At 44.5% G+C, this 10,028-nt stretch overlaps 1 non-coding gene across 1 annotated transcript; it reads left to right on the top strand.

Moving 5' to 3' along the window:
- The first annotated feature begins 6,429 nt into the window (after window positions 1-6,429).
- Window positions 6,430-6,504, top strand: Trnal-caa (transfer RNA leucine (anticodon CAA)). The gene has a single exon. It is a non-coding gene; the product is annotated as a tRNA-Leu (tRNA).
- The last annotated feature ends 3,524 nt before the right edge of the window (window positions 6,505-10,028 follow it).

Raw genomic sequence — 10,028 nt, 5'->3', positions numbered from 1 at the left:
GCACACATACATTCCTGGTTTGACGAAGACTCATGCATCGTATTCACATGTACTGGACCACTATATCACACGCTCTTAATCCCGTAGAAAATTTCTGCGGCTCTTTGGATATAAGTTGAACATCAACAAAAGCAAAACGAGGATAATGGAATGCAGTCGAATTAAGTCTGGTGATGCTGAGGGAATTAGATTAGGAAATGAGACACTTTAAGTAGTAAAGGAGTTTTGCTATTTGGGGAGCAAAATAACTGATGATAGTCGAAGTAGAGGGGATATAAAACGTAGACTGGAAATGGCAAGGAAAGTGTTTCTGAAGAAGAGAAATTTGTTAACATCGAGTATAGATTTAAGTGTCAGGAAGTCGTTTCTGAAAGTATTTGTATGGAGTGTAGCCATGTATGGAAGTGAAACATGGACGATAAATAGTTTGGACAAGAAGAGAATAGAAGCTTTCGATATGTGATGTTACAGAAGATTAGATGGGTAGATCACATAACTAATGAGGAGGTATTGAATAGAATTGGGGAGGAGTTTGTGGCACAACTTGACTAGAAGAAGGGATCGGTTGCTAGGACATATTCTGAGGCATCAAGGGATCACCAATTTAGTATTGGAGGGCAGCGTGGAGGGTACAAATCGTAGAGGGAGACCAAGAGATGAATACAGTAAGCACATTCTGAAGGATGTAGGCTCCGGTAGGTACTGTGAGATGAAGAGGCTTGCACAGGATTGAGTAGCGTGGAGAGCTGCACCAAACCAGTCTCAGAAGTGAAGACCACAACAACAACAAAGCAGTCAAAGTCATAATGTTTCTTGTGTTCCATAAATATTCAAAACTTAACATTCTTGAAAGCTGTGGGTTTAACATTTCCTCCTGTCTGAGCCTTCTGTGTGAGTTCAAATGCTTTTTAAACACACTCTACCTGTGTGTGTTTTCTTTTTGCCGCCTCCGGCGGATATATTGCGCACACTCATTCAGGATACCGTGATCATGCTCTGCAACGTTCGTTTCGAAATTCTCTTGCATGTATATCTCCACCAAGAGTATGGTATGGATGGTCCTGCGTACCAAAGTGATAATATCCGAGTTCGCAGGGTGCACACTTATACTTCTAGTTTGACGAACACGCTTCCATCCAATCGCACATCGATCGACTGGGCCGCTATATCACACTCGCTTAATCCCATAGCAAAGTTCTGGGACTGTTTGTAACGGAAAGTTAGAAGTAGGAATCAACATACGCGCAATACGGTTGATATATCACCAATGAGTAGCTGCCACAGGATACGGCACACACCAAGAGACTCGTGCCGAAATGAGGTCAGTATCGCGGCGTTATTGCACGGTGTCAAGTCTGTTGGCAATGACGAACTTTTCGTCCCTTGTGGCTAAGTAAGTAGTTTCGTACTAGTGGCCGGAAGTTAATGCCAAGATAGCGCAGCTAGTTGATGACGTCAATGCGCAGAGGTGGCTTTTTCTTTTCCTCATTACGGGCACCTAAAAGCAGTTCAATTAAAGTGCTATCGTGGAAAACCAGTAATGGTTTTCATTATCGTAGCTCGCCGGCAGAGTGCGCATTTTCCCGGAATCGCTGCGCGATAGCCATCGTTGCGTGCAGAGCGGCGCGTCACGTGACAAGGGCGTTCGGCGCGCACGCGACTGCCCCATCACCCCAGGCTGCGACCGTTTTCCCTCAGCGGCGGCCAGCCGGCCAACTCCGTCAACGGCGGAAAGCGCCGGCCTCATCAGAAACAGAGCACTCGCACCTTGACAGCTTGTCGCAATCGCTGTCACTATTTGTCTTTCCAGATGCCGTGTCTGCACAGAGAGAGGCAAACGGTTTTAGCAGCTCTTATTTGTCATATCAACAACGGTAAACTATCGCTCCGAAAAACAAGGTAACGACTATGAAACTTGGTGATCATATTTTACACCCAGTGTCTGATCAAAGGATCAGGACACTTGCTCATGGCCACTAATATGCAGCATGTCAATGCTTTGCCTTTATGAAGGCATTGTTGTATCGTGGGATTACGCCTACTCACAAGGAAACCTCCCCCCTCCCCCACCCCCAGATATAGTTAAAAGTTGGCACATTGGATAGGCCTTGAAAAACTGAACACAGATCAATCGAGAAAACAGGAAGAAGTTGTGTGGAACTATGGGAAAAAATTAGTAAAATATACAAACGGAGTAGTCCATGCGAAAGATATGCAACATCAAGGAGAACGTGAACTCAGGAGCGCCGTGGTCCCGTGCTTAGCGGGAGTAGCTGCGGAACGAGAGGTCCTTGTTTCAAGCCTTCCCTCGACTGAACATTTTACTTTCTTTATTTTCGCAAAGTTATGATCTGTCCGCGCGTTCATTGACCTCTCTGTTCTCTGTAATAAGTTAGTGTCTGTGTTTTGCGACCGCACCGCAAAACCGTGCGATTAGTAGACGAAAGGACGTGCCTCTCCAATGAGAACGGAAAGCATTTGATCGCAAGGTCATAGGTCAACCGATTCCTCCACAGGAAAACACGTCTGATACATTGTATACGACACTGGTGACGGCATGTGTGTGTCACATGACAGGAATATGTTGTCGACCCACCTAACTTGCACACTTGGCGAATGGGTAAAAAGATTCTTCTACCTTACCTTTAGTTTTTCTAATAGATGTGACAATCACTCCCAGAAAAGTGATGAAAACATAAGAGTTTGTCACATAAACTGAAAATAAAAAATTAAACTTTTCACTCGAGGGAAGACTTGAACGACCTCTCGTTCCGTAGCTGCTCTCGCTAACCACGGGACCACGGCGCTACTTGACTCCCATTGTCCTTGATGTTGCATATCTTCGCATCGACTACTTAGTTTGTATATTTTACTAATTTTTTTCATACTTCCACACAACTTCTTTCTGTTTTCTCGATTGATCTGTGCTCAGTTTTTCAAGGCCTATCCACTGTGCCAACTTATAATTAAATCTGAGGGGGTGCGATGGGGAGGTTGCCTTGTCAGTAAGCAACACACAAGGTACACGGGCAGCCGACTTCAAACGGCTCTGAGCGCTATGGGACTTAACATCTGAGGTCATCAGTCCCGAAGAACTTAGAACGACTTAAACCTAACTAACCTAAGGACATCACACACATCCATGCCCGAGGCAGGTTTCAAACCTGAGGCCGTATCCGTCGCGCGGTTCCACACTGAAGCGCCTAGAACCGCTCGGCCACATCGGTAGGCGCACCAGACTTCCTAGCAGATGACACACGAGATCTGCCATGCTACACGCGAACGCCACATGGCGACCTAAGATCCGACAAACATCGTTGCCAAATCAGACCGGTTTCTTCCACAGCCCACATATTCTCCTGTGTACACATTCAATGAGCAGTCTGAATCTGAGAGGCTGAAAGGCAGCCCGTTGTTCCTCAAGCACCAAAGCCACGGAACAGAGCTGATACCTCACGACAAGGGCTGGGATAATTTTAAGGAAAGTCACATGAAAGGTGAATCCACATACACTGAAGAGTCAAAGAAACTGATAAACCTGCCTAATATCGTGTCGAGCCCTTGCTGTAAGGCACAAATCCCGCAACACATCGTGGCATGGACTCGAATGATGTCTGTAATAGCGCTGCAGGAAACTGACACCATGAATCCTGCAGGGCTCCCATAAATCCGTAATCGTACGACGGGATAGAGATCTCTTGCGAATAGCACGCTGCAACGCATCCCAGATGTTCGTGTATGGGGAATCTGGTGGCCAGTGTAAGTACTTAAACACAGAAGAGACCCACAATATAGCAATTGTGGACGTGCGGGGTGTCGCACTGTCCAGCTGGAATTGCCCTAGTCCGTTGTACTGCACAATGGACATGAATGGATGGAGGTGATCAGACAGGATGATTACGTACATGTCACCTGTCAGGGTCGTACCTTCTCGCATCAGGGGTCCCATATCAGTCTAACTACACAAGCCCCACACCATTATAGAGCCTCCACCAGCTTGAAGATTACTCTGCTGACATCAGGGTCCATGGATTCATGAGATTGTCTCCATACTCGTATTGAAATTTACGTAAGGTTACCACTTCTGTCACGTTGAACTGTTGTCTTCAATCGTCGTTGGCCCCATTCTTGCACGATCTTTCTCCGGCCGCAGCGATGTTAGAGATTTGATGTTTTATCGGATTCCTGATATTTATGGTACCCCTGTGAAATGGCCGTACGGGAAAATACCCATTTCATCGCTACCTCGGAGATGCTGTCTCATCACTCGGGCGACGACTGTGACAGCATGTTCAAGCTCTCTTAAATGTTGATAAACCACAATTGTAGGAGCAATAACCGATCTAACAACTGCTCCAAACACTTGTTGTTTTACATATGCGCTGCCAACCGCAATGCTGTAATCTGCCTGTTTACATATCTCTGTATTCGAATACGCAAGCCTGTACCAGTTTCCTTGATGATTCCGTATATTTCGTCGTTTGTTCTTTCATGGAATACACTTTGTAGCTTATAACAATTATTATGATTACAAATTAGAAACCTTCTGAACAAATGAATAACAATGCTCACAATAATTTAAAGAACTTGAACAGGATCAATCCATTAATGAAAAACCTTAACAATTTATGCCATTAAGAAGAAGGCTGAAAACCAGGAATATAGTATTGGTTAAAAACAATCTTGGTTCCAATTTTAGTTTTTTAGTTTTCAACGACGTGTTTCGCCTTATTTAGGCATCTTCAGGTTATCTTTTCTAGATGGACGCAAAAAGATAACCTGAAGATGCCTAAATAAGGCGAAACACGTCGTTGAAAAATAAAAAACTAAAATTGCAACCAAGACTGTTTTTAACCAATACCGTTAAGAACTGGTTTGCTGTAAGCCACATATGGATTGGAAGAATTTCTACCAAGAATATACATAAGTCGCTAAATACAAGTAAGAAGTCACAAAAATTAGATATGACAGAAAACTAGCTCAACGAAATGAGTTTTACAGTAAAATGAATTAACAATGACTGGCATTAAAGTACTAACAATTCTCAAGAATCAAACTTTACCCAAATAGACAAGCCCATCAAGAATACAGAAAGGATAACAAGTCACGATAATGATTGTTTCGCATAAAAATTTATAAACCTTAATAAAGTTTCTTAAGCAATAAAATGCACAATCCCCCAAAATACAATTAAAGCTGGGGATGCAAACAATTTAAAAGTGACTGACGGATGGTGCATACCAGCAGGAGCATTAATCATGATCCTTAAACAGATATACAATCCCTACAAATACAAGAAATGTTACAAATTACATCAACTACTTATCACGGAAAACTGGCAGCAACCACGCATGTTTGACCATTAATGGAGTTAGGTAATGACGGCGTATAAAAGACTTCAACAGTTCATACTAATAAGTAAAAGCTTTTCAAAACTAAAACGCTCCAAAACTAGCAAAATGGGGCTTGCAAGACTTAAACCAGCTGTTAAAGGGCAAATACAGTGACGAGGAACTTCGGACTTACAGAACTCGCCTTGATGCTTGTGTGCTTCCTCAACTCTCAGTTTTTGAATAGATCAAGGTTTCCGGAATTAATTAGGCGACACTCCGCCGGCGCTTACGAAAACGATCAACTTTACTTAATCTGAGCTGTGGCAGCTGATGGAGGCGCTTTGATGCGGGCAAACGCAGACGTCGTGCGACGACGCAACTATCGCCAACAGCAGGGAGAAATCACGTCTCTGCCCTTGTCCCAAGAAATAGGAAGGCGTCGTCCCTGCGAACATGCATCATAAAGGAAACAGTATTTTGCCCAAATAAGGCTAGAAACGACAATATCTAAGATGTACTGAATATTCATATTCACTTATTTCGGAACTGGCAAAAATACAAGTTACGAACCTGACGCTCCTTAATATTAAATGAATATTAACAACGTGAACTACAACCGCGTGCAAATCCAAATACCAGTACAAACCCTCTTTTAACACTGCATCGCGTTCGACACAGACTATATTGCAGTCCCAACTACATCAACAAGGTTCGCAGGAGAGCTCCTGTAAAGTTTGGAAGGTAGGAGACGAGATACTGGCAGAAGTAAAGCTGTGAGGACCGGGCGTGAGTCGTGCTTCGGTAGCTCAGATGGTAGAGCAATTGTCCGCGAAAGGCAAAGGTCCCGAGTTCGAGTCTCGGTCGGGCACACCGTTTTAATCTGCCAGGAAGTTTCATATCAGCGCACATTCCGCTGCAGAGTGAAAATCTCCATTCTGGAAACATCCCCCAGGCTGTGGTTAAGCCATGTCTCCGCTATATCCTTCCTTTCAGGAGTGCTAGTTCTGCAAGTTTCGCAGGAGCGCTCCTGTAAAGTTTGGAAAGTAGGAGACGAGATACTGGCAGAAGTAAAGCTGTGAGGACCGGGCGTGAGTCGTGCTTCGGTAGCTCAGTTGGTAGAGCACTTGCCCGCAAAAGGCAAAGGTCCCGAGTTCGAGTCTCGGTCGGGCACACAGCTTTAATCTGCCAGGAAGTTTCAGGCGTGTTATAGTCTCCAATCCGTGCAGGTAACGTACAGGTGCCATAATGTTTAAGCCTTTAGGGTTGGCCCGGTGCTCGCTGCTTCAGATGCCCTTTCCGCAACTCGCCGCTATCAATACTTAATCGAGCCAGAAAACTTTGGTTGCAATTAACTCAACAACTCGTGGCTTCAGGAGTTCCACGCCCGGGCAGCAGGAGTGCAGCAAAAACAAGCTCTCCAGCCACGTGGCAGCCCGCTAACTGCCGGTACCATGGGCCGCCAACAACACACTCCTCGACCGAAGACCCTAGGCCTCATATGACCATAGTCGATATCGGCTGTATAATCAGTAAGTGGCGCCTGTGGAGTGGCATACCGGGAAAATGAAAGCCGCCGTGGCTCAAGAGGGCTGTTTCATCTATTTTACTTGAGCGAAGTTAATGTTCTAACTCATCACGAAGATGTTCAATTCATTCAGGTCGAAATTCGGAGCAGTTCAGTCAATTTCAGGAACCTTATTGTCCACAAACGGTTGCCTCACAGATGCTGCTCTATGAGAGGGCGTATTATCATGCCGATACAAACTTTCATTGTCTCTGAATTGTTCCTTTAATGTAAACAGTACACAACGCTGTATAACGTATTCATATCCTTCAGCATTCAGCATTTTGCTAAGCACAATAAGGGGACCAGAACGTAACTACGTAAAACTAACCCATACCGTAAAACCACCTCATCCGTGCTTTCTTGTTTGCACTACGCATGATGGCAGGTAAATTCTCCAGGCATTCGACAAATCAAATTTTTCCATCAAGTAGCCAATGGATACAGCTTGACCCATCGCTCCAGACCAGTCGTATCCAGTCAACACTGTGCGGTGGCGTCACTGTTTACAGCATCTGAAGCACCGTTTACTGATGATTCACTTTCTCGAGATTCCTTTCCCCGTTGAATTAATTGAATGCAGAGTGTTAAAAAAAGTATCGAATACTTTGAGAGGAGATAGTACTCGTCGAAACAAGAAAAATGAGTCCAATAAACAAGGATCTGGATATGTCTACTTTCTGAGAAAGCCCAATACACATGTGTCCAGGAATACATACTATCTGTGATAAACATGTGTTTACGGGAGGTGTTCAACGCGGTAACCATTCATGGCGATGAACCCACAACCTTCAGGCGTAAGGGATGATGCACCCTTTGAAGTACACCTGGTTGTTGTTGTACCTGCTGGCACGCATTGAAGAAGCGACCCTGGTGGTGTGCGTACATCGTTGAATCGTTGGTTGGTGTGACGTAGACCAATTCCAATAAGTGTTCCCATAACCAAAAGTCTAGGGGATTGTGGTCTGGGGAACGAGAAGGCCAAGATGTGGGGTTCCCTGACCAATGCAGTGGACCTGAAATGCCTGCATCAGACGTTCGCGCACATTATGACGAAAGTATGCCGGTGCGCCATCGTGCATGAACTACATTTGTAGCTGCAATGATGTAGCCTCCAGCAAGGCAGACAATATATTAAAGAGAAAGTCCTGATGATGGGCCCCAGTTAACCTTAGGGGTAAGACGCGTGGCCCTGTTAGTCTCCTGCAAATAGGTTAACTGAGAATCGAGGCCGATGCACTCTTGCCTGAACTGCTTGAAGATTTATATCTGCCTATACATGCTGGTTATGGAAATTCGCAACACCATTTCTTATGAACAACTACATCTACATGGTTACTCTGCAATTCACACGTAAGTCCCTGGCAGAGGGTTCATCGAACTATTTTCATACTGCTTCTCTACCATTCCACTCTCGAATGGTGCGTGGGAAAAAGGAACATCTAAATCTTTCCGTTCGAGCTCTGATTTCTCTTATTTTACTATGATGATTATTTCTCCCTACGTGGTTGGGTGTCAACAAAATATTTTCGCATCCGGAAGAGAAAGTTGGCGATTGAAATTTCGTAAATAGATCTCGCCGCAAGGAAGACCGCCTTTGTTTCAGTGACTGCCACTCCAACTCGCGTATCATATCGGTGACACTCTCACACCTATTGCGCGACAATGCGAAACGAGCTGCCCTTCTTTGCATTTTTTCGATGTCCTCTGTCAATCCTACCTGGTAAGGATCCCATACCGCGCAGCAATGTTCCAGCAGAGGACCTACAAGTGTAATGTAGGCTGCCTCTTTAGTGGGTTTGTGGTATCTTCTAAGTGTTCTGCCAACAAAGCGCAGTCTTTGTTTCGCCTTCCCCTCAGTATTATCTATGAGGTCCTTCCAATTTAAGTTGCTCGTAATTATAATTCCTAGGTATTTAGTCGAATTTACAGCACTATACCCAAAATCTATTGGATTTCTTTTAGTGCCCGTTTGGATGACCTCCCACTTTTCTTTGTTTAGTGCTAACTGCCCCTTTTCGCACCATACAGAAATTCTCTCTAGATCATTTTGTAATTGGAATTGATCGTCTGATGATTTTACTAGACGGTAAATTACAGCGTCATCTGCAAACAACCGAAGGGAGCTGCTCAGATTATCGCCTAGATCTTCTATATAAATCAGAAACCTTGCCTCTTCGGTAAATAAAATGTTGGATGTGAACAGTGGATCTGCGGAACACTTCTGCAACAGCAATTAACTGTACCGCCGTCTGCCGTGATGATCCTGTGGCCTTAGGGCCTGAAAGCGCTGTAGCTAATATGGGTACAGCAACTGTTCCTGAAGTGTACCCCAGATAAGAGAGTGAGAGACGCCTTCTGCTGCTGCTAATCTTCGCACACTGGTACCAGGGGTTCCTTCCACCGAACGTAGCACACGCCTCCATGTCAGGAATGCGGACTGTGTGAGCCGTTTCACTGTCAGTCTTCCGAGGTGCAAAAATACCTGTGTCCCTCAGACGCTGAAACCATCTACCGAACAGATTATCAGAGGGATCTCTGCGTTGTGTAGTTTTTCAGCGTAGAGGACACGGGCTCGCTGGCTACGTCCATTTGCTAAATCGTAGCAGAATATCATATCCATAATTTCACTTGTCGAGTTGTAGGCTTGCATTGCTAGTAAGTACTGAGAGAGAGAAAATGTAAATGTACTATACCTTGTGTACGTACAAACAGAACAATAACAGTAAAAACATAAGTGAATCCGCATTTGGAAGAAGGTAAAAATTTATGAGACATAGCCAGGGTTGGGTTGACTGTTCTGTACAATAAGGGACACAAACACGGCGAAATCTAACGTAGCCTACTACACGTCTCGAACCACACTGATTGCAGATCACCTAATGATAGGATACTATGAGAGAGACATCATAATACCCTGCCGATACATTTGACGGAGCGCCAATGCAATGACTGTGCTAATATCTGCAACGAAGAGTCGATCAGCGCTTCCTATAAACACATGTATATCAAGGAATGTATGTGTTTCCGGTCACACATTTACTGGACTTATTTTTCTTGATTCCGTGAGTACAAGTACCTCTCAAAGTATTGGATACTTTTTTTTTCAACACCCTGTGTAATTCCTGCCA

This window comes from Schistocerca gregaria, chromosome 1 (assembly GCF_023897955.1).
Source record: "Schistocerca gregaria isolate iqSchGreg1 chromosome 1, iqSchGreg1.2, whole genome shotgun sequence".
Lineage (NCBI taxonomy): Eukaryota > Metazoa > Arthropoda > Insecta > Orthoptera > Acrididae > Schistocerca > Schistocerca gregaria.
The sequence above is the reverse complement of the archived record's forward strand: the minus strand, read 5'-3'. Positions and strand labels throughout refer to the sequence as shown.